This window comes from Spermophilus citellus (assembly GCF_964194105.1).
Source record: "Spermophilus citellus genome assembly, chromosome: 7".
Classification (NCBI taxonomy): domain Eukaryota; kingdom Metazoa; phylum Chordata; class Mammalia; order Rodentia; family Sciuridae; genus Spermophilus; species Spermophilus citellus.
Window position 1 is genome coordinate 12,866,225 of NC_138188.1, and position 12,656 is coordinate 12,878,880.

Genomic DNA, 12,656 nt, shown 5'->3' on the forward strand with positions numbered 1-12,656 from the left:
AAACCGTGTTGGATTTAGAGTTCCAAATACATCTATCAATATAGGAGAAAACAGAGTGAAACCTAAAAATTCAAACTGTTACTGGAAACGAACGCTTCAACATAGAAGAACGAAATTTGGGGAACCAAGTCGCGTTAGTGTAGTGATCGTTACCTGAAAGTATCATCCAGTTTGGGTGAAAAAATATTTGCTGAGATTTCTGGAGATTCGTAATTTTGGGAAGCCTGGCAACCCCTTTCCATGAAAGTGTTTCTCGCCAGTCACTGTTAGGGCTACATCAAGAGGAAACAAAACATAGAGATAGAACGTGAAACTACTTTATTGTGTCAAGTTTCAAGAAGCTAGCACAAACCGTGTTGGATTTAGAGTTCCAAATACATCTATCAATATAGGAGAAAACAGAGTGAAACCTAAAAATTCAAACTGTTACTGGAAACGAACGCTTCAACATAGAAGAACGAAATTTGGGGAACCAAGTCGCCTTAGTGTACTGATCATTACCTGAAAGTATCATCCTGTTTGGGTGAAAAAATATTTGCTGAGATTTCTGGAGATTCGTATATTTGGGAAGCCTGGCAACCCCTTTCCATGAAAGTGTTTCTCGCCAGTCACTGTTAGGGCTACATCAAGAGGAAACAAAACATAGAGATAGAACGTGAAACTACTTTATTGTGTCAAGTTTCAAGAAGCTAGCACAAACCGTGTTGGATTTAGAGTTCCAAATACACCTATCAATATAGGAGAAAACAGAGTGAAACCTAAAAATTCAAACTGTTACTGGAAACGAACGCTTCAACATAGAAGAACGAAATTTGGGGAACCAAGTCGCCTTAGTGTTCTGATCATTACCTGAAAGTATCATCCAGTTTGGGTGAAAAAATATTTGCTGAGATTTCTGGAGATTCGTAATTTTGGGAAGCCTGGCAACCCCTTTCCATGAAAGTGTTTCTCCTCAGTCACTGCTTGTGGCTACATCAAGAGGAAACAAAACATAGAGATAGAACGTGAAATTACTTTATTGTGTCAAGTTTCAAGAAGCTAGCACAAACCGTGTTGGATTTAGAGTTCCAAATACATCTATCAATATAGGGGAAAACAGAGTGAAACCTAAAAATTCAAACTGTTACTGGAAACGAACGCTTCAACATAGAAGAACGACATTTGGGGAACCAAGTCGCGTTAGTGTAGTGATCATTACCTGAAAGTATCATCCAGTTTGGGTGAAAAAATATTTGCTGAGATTTCTGGAGATTCGTAATTTTGGGAAGCCTGGAAACCCCTTTCCATGAAAGTGTTTCTCGCCAGTCACTGCTTAGGGCTACATCAAGAGGAAACAAAACATAGAGATAGAACGTGAAACTACTTTATTGTGTCAAGTTTCAAGAAGCTAGCACAAACCGTGTTGGATTTAGAGTTCCAAATACATCTATCAATATAGGAGAAAACAGAGTGAAACCTAAAAATTCAAACTGTTACTGGAAACGAACGCTTCAACATAGAAGAACGACATTTGGGGAACCAAGTCGCCTTAGTGTACTGATCATTACCTGAAAGTATCATCCATTTTGGGTGTAAAAATATTTGCTGAGATTTCTGGAGATTCGTAATTTTGGGAAGCATGGCAACCCCTTTCCATGAAAGTGTTTCTTGCCAGTCACTGCTTAGGGCTACATCAAGAGGAAACAAAACATAGAGATAGAACGTGAAACTGCTTTATTGTGTCAAGTTTCAAGAAGCTAGCACAAACCGTGTTGGATTTAGAGTTCCAAATACATCTATCAATATAGGAGAAAACAGAGTGAAACCTAAAAATTCAAACTGTTACTGGAAACGAACGCTTCAACATAGAAGAACGAAATTTGGGGAACCAAGTCGCGTTAGTGTAGTGATCGTTACCTGAAAGTATCATCCAGTTTGGGTGAAAAAATATTTGCTGAGATTTCTGGAGATTCGTAATTTTGGGAAGCCTGGCAACCCCTTTCCATGAAAGTGTTTCTCGCCAGTCACTGCTTAGGGCTACATCAAGAGGAAACAAAACATAGAGATAGAACGTGAAACTACTTTATTGTGTCAAGTTTCAAGAAGCTAGCACAAACCGTGTTGGATTTAGAGTTCCAAATACACCTATCAATATAGGAGAAAACAGAGTGAAACCTAAAAATTCAAACTGTTACTGGAAACGAACGCTTCAACATAGAAGAACGAAATTTGGGGAACCAAGTCGCCTTAGTGTTCTGATCATTACCTGAAAGTATCATCCTGTTTGGGTGAAAAAATATTTGCTGAGATTTCTGGAGATTCGTAATTTTGGGAAGCCTGGCAACCCCTTTCCATGAAAGTGTTTCTCGCCAGTCACTGCTTAGGGCTACATCAAGAGGAAACAAAACATAGAGATAGAACGTGAAACTACTTTATTGTGTCAAGTTTCAAGAAGCTAGCACAAACCGTGTTGGATTTAGAGTTCCAAACACATCTATCAATATAGGAGAAAACAGAGTGAAACCTAAAAATTCAAACTGTTACTGGAAACGAACGCTTCAACATAGAAGAACGAAATTTGGGGAACCAAGTCGCCTTAGTGTACTGATCATTACCTGAAAGTATCATCCTGTTTGGGTGAAAAAATATTTGCTGAGATTTCTGGAGATTCGTATATTTGGGAAGCCTGGCAACCCCTTTCAATGAAAGTGTTTCTCGCCAGTCACTGTTAGGGCTACATCAAGAGGAAACAAAACATAGAGATAGAACGTGAAACTACTTTATTGTGTCAAGTTTCAAGAAGCTAGCACAAACCGTGTTGGATTTAGAGTTCCAAATACATCTATCAATATAGGAGAAAACAGAGTGAAACCTAAAAATTCAAACTGTTACTGGAAACGAACGCTTCAACATAGAAGAACGACATTTGGGGAACCAAGTCGCGTTAGTGTAGTGATCATTACCTGAAAGTATCATCCAGTTTGGGTGAAAAAATATTTGCTGAGATTTCTGGAGATTTGTAATTTTAGGAAGCTTGGCAACCCCTTTCCATGAAAGTGTTTCTCCTCAGTCACTGCTTGGGGCTACATCAAGAGGAAACAAAACATAGAGATAGAACGTGAAATTACTTTATTGTGTCAAGTTTCAAGAAGCTAGCACAAACCGTGTTGGATTTAGAGTTCCAAATACATCTATCAATATAGGGGAAAACAGAGTGAAACCTAAAAATTCAAACTGTTACTGGAAACGAACGCTTCAACATAGAAGAACGACATTTGGGGAACCAAGTCGCATTAGTGTACTGATCATTACCTGAAAGTATCATCCAGTTTGGGTGAAAAAATATTTGCTGAGATTTCTGGAGATTCGTATATTTGGGAAGCCTGGCAACCCCTTTCCATGAAAGTGTTTCTCGCCAGTCACTGTTAGGGCTACATCAAGAGGAAACAAAACATAGAGATAGAACGTGAAACTACTTTATTGTGTCAAGTTTCAAGAAGCTAGCACAAACCGTGTTGGATTTAGAGTTCCAAATACATCTATCAATATAGGAGAAAACAGAGTGAAACCTAAAAATTCAAACTGTTACTGGAAACGAACGCTTCAACATAGAAGAACGACATTTGGGGAACCAAGTCGCCTTAGTGTACTGATCATTACCTGAAAGTATCATCCAGTTTGGGTGAAAAAATATTTGCTGAGATTTCTGGAGATTTGTAATTTTAGGAAGCTTGGCAACCCCTTTCCATGAAAGTGTTTCTCCTCAGTCACTGCTTGGGGCTACATCAAGAGGAAACAAAACATAGAGATAGAACGTGAAATTACTTTATTGTGTCAAGTTTCAAGAAGCTAGCACAAACCGTGTTGGATTTAGAGTTCCAAATACATCTATCAATATAGGGGAAAACAGAGTGAAACCTAAAAATTCAAACTGTTACTGGAAACGAACGCTTCAACATAGAAGAACGACATTTGGGGAACCAAGTCGCATTAGTGTACTGATCATTACCTGAAAGTATCATCCAGTTTGGGTGAAAAAATATTTGCTGAGATTTCTGGAGATTCGTAATTTTGGGAAGCCTGGCAACCCCTTTCCATGAAAGGGTTTCTCGCCAGTCACTGCTTAGGGCTACATCAAGAGGAAACAAAACATAGAGATAGAACGTGAAACTGCTTTATTGTGTCAAGTTTCAAGAAGCTAGCACAAACCGTGTTGGATTTAGAGTTCCAAATACATCTATCAATATAGGAGAAAACAGAGTGAAACCTAAAAATTCAAACTGTTACTGGAAACGAACGCTTCAACATAGAAGAACGACATATGGGGAACCAAGTCGCGTTAGTGTAGTGATCATTACCTGAAAGTATCATCCAGTTTGGGTGAAAAAATATTTGCTGAGATTTCTGGAGATTCGTAATTTTGGAAAGCCACCCCTTTCCATGAAAGTGTTCATCGCCAGTCACTGCTTAGGGCTACATCAAGAGGAAACAAAACAGAGATAGAACGTGAAACTACTTTATTGTGTCAAGTTTCAAGAAGCTAGCACAAACCGTGTTGGATTTAGAGTTCCAAATACATCTATCAATATAGGAGAAAACAGAGTGAAACCTAAAAATTCAAACTGTTACTGGAAACGAACGCTTCAACATAGAAGAACGAAATAACGAAATTTGGGGAACCAAGTCGCCTTAGTGTACTGATCATTACCTGAAAGTATCATCCTCTTTGGGTGAAAAAATATTTCCTGAGATTTCTGGAGATTCGTATATTTGGGAAGCCTGGCAACCCCTTTCCATGAAAGTGTTTCTCGCCAGTCACTGTTAGGGCTACATCAAGAGGAAACAAAACATAGAGATAGAACGTGAAACTACTTTATTGTGTCAAGTTTCAAGAAGCTAGCACAAACCGTGTTGGATTTGGAGTTCCAAATACATCTATCAATATAGGAGAAAACAGAGCGAAACCTAAAAATTCAAACTGTTACTGGAAACGAACGCTTCAACATAGAAGAACGACATTTGGGGAACCAAGTCGCCTTAGTGTACTCATCATTACCTGAAAGTATCATCCAGTTTGGGTGAAAAAATATTTGCTGAGATTTCTGGAGATTTGTAATTTTAGGAAGCTTGGCAACCCCTTTCCATGAAAGTGTTTCTCCTCAGTCACTGCTTGGGGCTACATCAAGAGGAAACAAAACATAGAGATAGAACGTGAAATTACTTTATTGTGTCAAGTTTCAAGAAGCTAGCACAAACCGTGTTGGATTTAGAGTTCCAAATACATCTATCAATATAGGAGAAAACAGAGTGAAACCTAAAAATTCAAACTGTTACTGGAAACGAACGCTTCAACATAGAAGAACGACATTTGGGGAACGAAGTCGCCTTAGTGTACTGATCATTACCTGAAAGTATCATCCAGTTTGGGTGAAAAAATATTTGCTGAGATTTCTGGAGATTCGTAATTTTGGGAAGCCTGGCAACCCTTTCCATGAAAGTGTTTCTCGCCAGTCACTGCTTAGGGCTACATCAAGAGGAAACAAAACATAGAGATAGAACGTGAAACTGCTTTATTGTGTCAAGTTTCAAGAAGCTAGCACAAACCGTGTTGGATTTAGAGTTCCAAATACATCTATCAATATATGAAAAAACAGAGTGAAACCTAAAAATTCAAACTGTTACTGGAAACGAACGCTTCAACATAGAAGAACGAAATTTGGGGAACCAAGTCGTGTTAGTGTAGTGATCATTACCTGAAAGTATCATCCAGTTTGGGTGAAAAAATATTTGCTGAGATTTCTGGAGATTCGTAATTTTGGGAAGCCTGGAAACCCCTTTACATGAAAGTGTTTCTCGCCAGTCACTGTTAGGGCTACATCAAGAGGAAACAAAACATAGAGATAGAACGTGAAACTACTTTATTGTGTCAAGTTTCAAGAAGCTAGCACAAACCGTGTTGGATTTAGAGTTCCAAATACATCTATCAATATAGGAGAAAACAGAGTGAAACCTAAAAATTCAAACTGTTACTGGAAACGAACGCTTCAACATAGAAGAACGAAATTTGGGGAACCAAGTCGCCTTAGTGTACTGATCATTACCTGAAAGTATCATCCTGTTTGGGTGAAAAAATATTTGCTGAGATTTCTGGAGATTCGTATATTTGGGAAGCCTGGCAACCCCTTTCCATGAAAGTGTTTCTCGCCAGTCACTGTTAGGGCTACATCAAGAGGAAACAAAACATAGAGATAGAACGTGAAACTACTTTATTGTGTCAAGTTTCAAGAAGCTAGCACAAACCGTGTTGGATTTAGAGTTCCAAATACATCTATCAATATAGGAGAAAACAGAGTGAAACCTAAAAATTCAAACTGTTACTGGAAACGAACGCTTCAACATAGAAGAACGAAATTTGGGGAACCAAGTCGCCTTAGTGTACTGATCATTACCTGAAAGTATCATCCTGTTTGGGTGAAAAAACATTTCCTGAGATTTCTGCAGATTCGTATATTTGGGAAGCCTGGCAACCCCTTTCCATGAAAGTGTTTCTCGCCAGTCACTGTTAGGGCTACATCAAGAGGAAACAAAACATAGAGATAGAACGTGAAACTGCTTTATTGTGTCAAGTTTCAAGAAGCTAGCACAAACCGTGTTTGATTTAGAGTTCCAAATACATCTATCAATATAGGAGAAAACAGAGTGAAACCTAAAAATTCAAACTGTTACTGGAAACGAACGCTTCAACATAGAAGAACGACATTTGGGGAACCAAGTCGCTTTAGTGTACTGATCATTACCTGAAAGTATCATCCAGTTTGGGTGAAAAAATATTTGCTGAGATTTCTGGAGATTCATAATTTTGGGAAGCCTGGCAACCCCTTTCCATGAAAATGTTTCTCGCCAGTCACTGCTTAGGGCTACATCAAGAGGAAACAAAACATAGAGATAGAACGTGAAACTGCTTTATTGTGTCAAGTTTCAAGAAGCTAGCACAAACCGTGTTGGATTTAGAGTTCCAAATACATCTATCAATATAGGAGAAAACAGAGTGAAACCTAAAAATTCAAACTGTTACTGGAAACGAACGCTTCAACATAGAAGAACGAAATTTGGGGAACCAAGTCGCCTTAGTGTACTGATCATTACCTGAAAGTATCATCCTGTTTGGGTGAAAAAATATTTGCTGAGATTTCTGGAGATTCGTATATTTGGGAAGCCTGGCAACCCCTTTCCATGAAAGTGTTTCTCGCCAGTCACTGTTAGGGCTACATCAAGAGGAAACAAAACATAGAGATAGAACGTGAAACTACTTTATTGTGTCAAGTTTCAAGAAGCTAGCACAAACCGTGTTGGATTTAGAGTTCCAAATACATCTATCAATATAGGAGAAAACAGAGTGAAACCTAAAAATTCAAACTGTTACTGGAAACGAACGCTTCAACATAGAAGAACGAAATTTGGGGAACCAAGTCGCCTTAGTGTACTGATCATTACCTGAAAGTATCATCCAGTTTGGGTGAAAAAATATTTGCTGAGATTTCTGGAGATTTGTAATTTTAGGAAGCTTGGCAACCCCTTTCCATGAAAGTGTTTCTCCTCAGTCACTGCTTGGGGCTACATCAAGAGGAAACAAAACATAGAGATAGAACGTGAAATTACTTTATTGTGTCAAGTTTCAAGAAGCTAGCACAAACCGTGTTGGATTTAGAGTTCCAAATACATCTATCAATATAGGAGAAAACAGAGTGAAACCTAAAAATTCAAACTGTTACTGGAAACGAACGCTTCAACATAGAAGAACGACATTTGGGGAACCAAGTCGCCTTAGTGTACTGATCATTACCTGAAAGTATCATCCAGTTTGGGTGAAAAAATATTTGCTGAGATTTCTGGAGATTCGTAATTTTGGGAAGCCACCCCTTTCCATGAAAGTGTTTCTCGCCAGTCACTGCTTAGGGCTACATCAAGAGGAAACAAAACATAGAGATAGAACGTGAAACTACTTTATTGTGTCAAGTTTCAAGAAGCTAGCACAAACCGTGTTGGATTTAGAGTTCCAAATACATCTATCAATATAGGAGAAAACAGAGTGAAACCTAAAAATTCAAACTGTTACTGGAAACGAACGCTTCAACATAGAAGAACGAAATTTGGGGAACCAAGTCGCCTTAGTGTACTGATCATTACCTGAAAGTATCATCCTGTTTGGGTGAAAAAATATTTCCTGAGATTTCTGGAGATTCGTATATTTGGGAAGCCTGGCAACCCCTTTCCATGAAAGTGTTTCTCGCCAGTCACTGTTAGGGCTACATCAAGAGGAAACAAAACATAGAGATAGAACGTGAAACTACTTTATTGTGTCAAGTTTCAAGAAGCTAGCACAAACCGTGTTGTATTTGGAGTTCCAAATACATCTATCAATATAGGAGAAAACAGAGCGAAACCTAAAAATTCAAACTGTTACTGGAAACGAACGCTTCAACATAGAAGAACGACATTTGGGGAACCAAGTCGCCTTAGTGTACTCATCATTACCTGAAAGTATCATCCAGTTTGGGTGAAAAAATATTTGCTGAGATTTCTGGAGATTTGTAATTTTAGGAAGCTTGGCAACCCCTTTCCATGAAAGTGTTTCTCCTCAGTCACTGCTTGGGGCTACATCAAGAGGAAACAAAACATAGAGATAGAACGTGAAATTACTTTATTGTGTCAAGTTTCAAGAAGCTAGCACAAACCGTGTTGGATTTAGAGTTCCAAATACATCTATCAATATAGGAGAAAACAGAGTGAAACCTAAAAATTCAAACTGTTACTGGTAACGAACGCTTCAACATAGAAGAACGACATTTGGGGAACGAAGTCGCCTTAGTGTACTGATCATTACCTGAAAGTATCATCCAGTTTGGGTGAAAAAATATTTGCTGAGATTTCTGGAGATTCGTAATTTTGGGAAGCCTGGCAACCCTTTCCATGAAAGTGTTTCTCGCCAGTCACTGCTTAGGGCTACATCAAGAGGAAACAAAACATAGAGATAGAACGTGAAACTGCTTTATTGTGTCAAGTTTCAAGAAGCTAGCACAAACCGTGTTGGATTTAGAGTTCCAAATACATCTATCAATATATGAAAAAACAGAGTGAAACCTAAAAATTCAAACTGTTACTGGAAACGAACGCTTCAACATAGAAGAACGAAATTTGGGGAACCAAGTCGCGTTAGTGTAGTGATCATTACCTGAAAGTATCATCCAGTTTGGGTGAAAAAATATTTGCTGAGATTTCTGGAGATTCGTAATTTTGGGAAGCCTGGAAACCCCTTTCCATGAAAGTGTTTCTCGCCAGTCACTGTTAGGGCTACATCAAGAGGAAACAAAACATAGAGATAGAACGTGAAACTACTTTATTGTGTCAAGTTTCAAGAAGCTAGCACAAACCGTGTTGGATTTAGAGTTCCAAATACATCTATCAATATAGGAGAAAACAGAGTGAAACCTAAAAATTCAAACTGTTACTGGAAACGAACGCTTCAACATAGAAGAACGAAATTTGGGGAACCAAGTCGCCTTAGTGTTCTGATCATTACCTGAAAGTATCATCCTGTTTGGGTGAAAAAATATTTGCTGAGATTTCTGGAGATTCGTAATTTTGGGAAGCCTGGCAACCCCTTTCCATGAAAGTGTTTCTCGCCAGTCACTGCTTAGGGCTACATCAAGAGGAAACAAAACATAGAGATAGAACGTGAAACTACTTTATTGTGTCAAGTTTCAAGAAGCTAGCACAAACCGTGTTGGATTTAGAGTTCCAAATACATCTATCAATATAGGAGAAAACAGAGTGAAACCTAAAAATTCAAACTGTTACTGGAAACGAACGCTTCAACATAGAAGAACGAAATTTGGGGAACCAAGTCGCCTTAGTGTACTGATCATTACCTGAAAGTATCATCCTGTTTGGGTGAAAAAATATTTGCTGAGATTTCTGGAGATTCGTATATTTGGGAAGCCTGGCAACCCCTTTCAATGAAAGTGTTTCTCGCCAGTCACTGTTAGGGCTACATCAAGAGGAAACAAAACATAGAGATAGAACGTGAAACTACTTTATTGTGTCAAGTTTCAAGAAGCTAGCACAAACCGTGTTGGATTTAGAGTTCCAAATACATCTATCAATATAGGAGAAAACAGAGTGAAACCTAAAAATTCAAACTGTTACTGGAAACGAACGCTTCAACATAGAAGAACGACATTTGGGGAACCAAGTCGCGTTAGTGTAGTGATCATTACCTGAAAGTATCATCCAGTTTGGGTGAAAAAATATTTGCTGAGATTTCTGGAGATTTGTAATTTTAGGAAGCTTGGCAACCCCTTTCCATGAAAGTGTTTCTCCTCAGTCACTGCTTGGGGCTACATCAAGAGGAAACAAAACATAGAGATAGAACGTGAAATTACTTTATTGTGTCAAGTTTCAAGAAGCTAGCACAAACCGTGTTGGATTTAGAGTTCCAAATACATCTATCAATATAGGGGAAAACAGAGTGAAACCTAAAAATTCAAACTGTTACTGGAAACGAATGCTTCAACATAGAAGAACGACATTTGGGGAACCAAGTCGCATTAGTGTACTGATCATTACCTGAAAGTATCATCCAGTTTGGGTGAAAAAATATTTGCTGAGATTTCTGGAGATTCGTATATTTGGGAAGCCTGGCAACCCCTTTCCATGAAAGTGTTTCTCGCCAGTCACTGTTAGGGCTACATCAAGAGGAAACAAAACATAGAGATAGAACGTGAAACTACTTTATTGTGTCAAGTTTCAAGAAGCTAGCACAAACCGTGTTGGATTTAGAGTTCCAAATACATCTATCAATATAGGAGAAAACAGAGTGAAACCTAAAAATTCAAACTGTTACTGGAAACGAACGCTTCAACATAGAAGAACGACATTTGGGGAACCAAGTCGCCTTAGTGTACTGATCATTACCTGAAAGTATCATCCAGTTTGGGTGAAAAAATATTTGCTGAGTTTTCTGGAGATTTGTAATTTTAGGAAGCTTGGCAACCCCTTTCCATGAAAGTGTTTCTCCTCAGTCACTGCTTGGGGCTACATCAAGAGGAAACAAAACATAGAGATAGAACATGAAATTACTTTATTGTGTCAAGTTTCAAGAAGCTAGCACAAACCGTGTTGGATTTAGAGTTCCAAATACATCTATCAATATAGGGGAAAACAGAGTGAAACCTAAAAATTCAAACTGTTACTGGAAACGAACGCTTCAACATAGAAGAACGACATTTGGGGAACCAAGTCGCATTAGTGTACTGATCATTACCTGAAAGTATCATCCAGTTTGGGTGAAAAAATATTTGCTGAGATTTCTGGAGATTCGTAATTTTGGGAAGCCTGGCAACCCCTTTCCATGAAAGGGTTTCTCGCCAGTCACTGCTTAGGGCTACATCAAGAGGAAACAAAACATAGAGATAGAACGTGAAACTGCTTTATTGTGTCAAGTTTCAAGAAGCTAGCACAAACCGTGTTGGATTTAGAGTTCCAAATACATCTATCAATATAGGAGAAAACAGAGTGAAACCTAAAAATTCAAACTGTTACTGGAAACGAAGGCTTCAACATAGAAGAACGACATTTGGGGAACCAAGTCGCGTTAGTGTAGTGATCATTACCTGAAAGTATCATCCAGTTTGGGTGAAAAAATATTTGCTGAGATTTCTGGAGATTCGTAATTTTGGAAAGCCACCCCTTTCCATGAAAGTGTTCATCGCCAGTCACTGCTTAGGGCTACATCAAGAGGAAACAAAACAGAGATAGAACGTGAAACTACTTTATTGTGTCAAGTTTCAAGAAGCTAGCACAAACCGTGTTGGATTTAGAGTTCCAAATACATCTATCAATATAGGAGAAAACAGAGTGAAACCTAAAAATTCAAACTGTTACTGGAAACGAACGCTTCAACATAGAAGAACGAAATAACGAAATTTGGGGAACCAAGTCGCCTTAGTGTACTGATCATTACCTGAAAGTATCATCCTGTTTGGGTGAAAAAATATTTCCTGAGATTTCTGGAGATTCGTATATTTGGGAAGCCTGGCAACCCCTTTCCATGAAAGTGTTTCTCGCCAGTCACTGTTAGGGCTACATCAAGAGGAAACAAAACATAGAGATAGAACGTGAAACTACTTTATTGTGTCAAGTTTCAAGAAGCTAGCACAAACCGTGTTGGATTTGGAGTTCCAAATACATCTATCAATATAGGAGAAAACAGAGCGAAACCTAAAAATTCAAACTGTTACTGGAAACGAACGCTTCAACATAGAAGAACGACATTTGGGGAACGAAGTCGCCTTAGTGTACTGATCATTACCTGAAAGTATCATCCAGTTTGGGGGAAAAAATATTTGCTGAGATTTCTGGAGATTCGTAATTTTGGGAAGCCTGGCAACCCTTTCCATGAAAGTGTTTCTCGCCAGTCACTGCTTAGGGCTACATCAAGAGGAAACAAACATAGAGATAGAACGTGAAACTGCTTTATTGTGTCAAGTTTCAAGAAGCTAGCACAAACCGTGTTGGATTTAGAGTTCCAAATACATCTATCAATATATGAAAAAACAGAGTGAAACCTAAAAATTCAAACTGTTACTGGAAACGAACGCTTCAACATAGAAGAACGA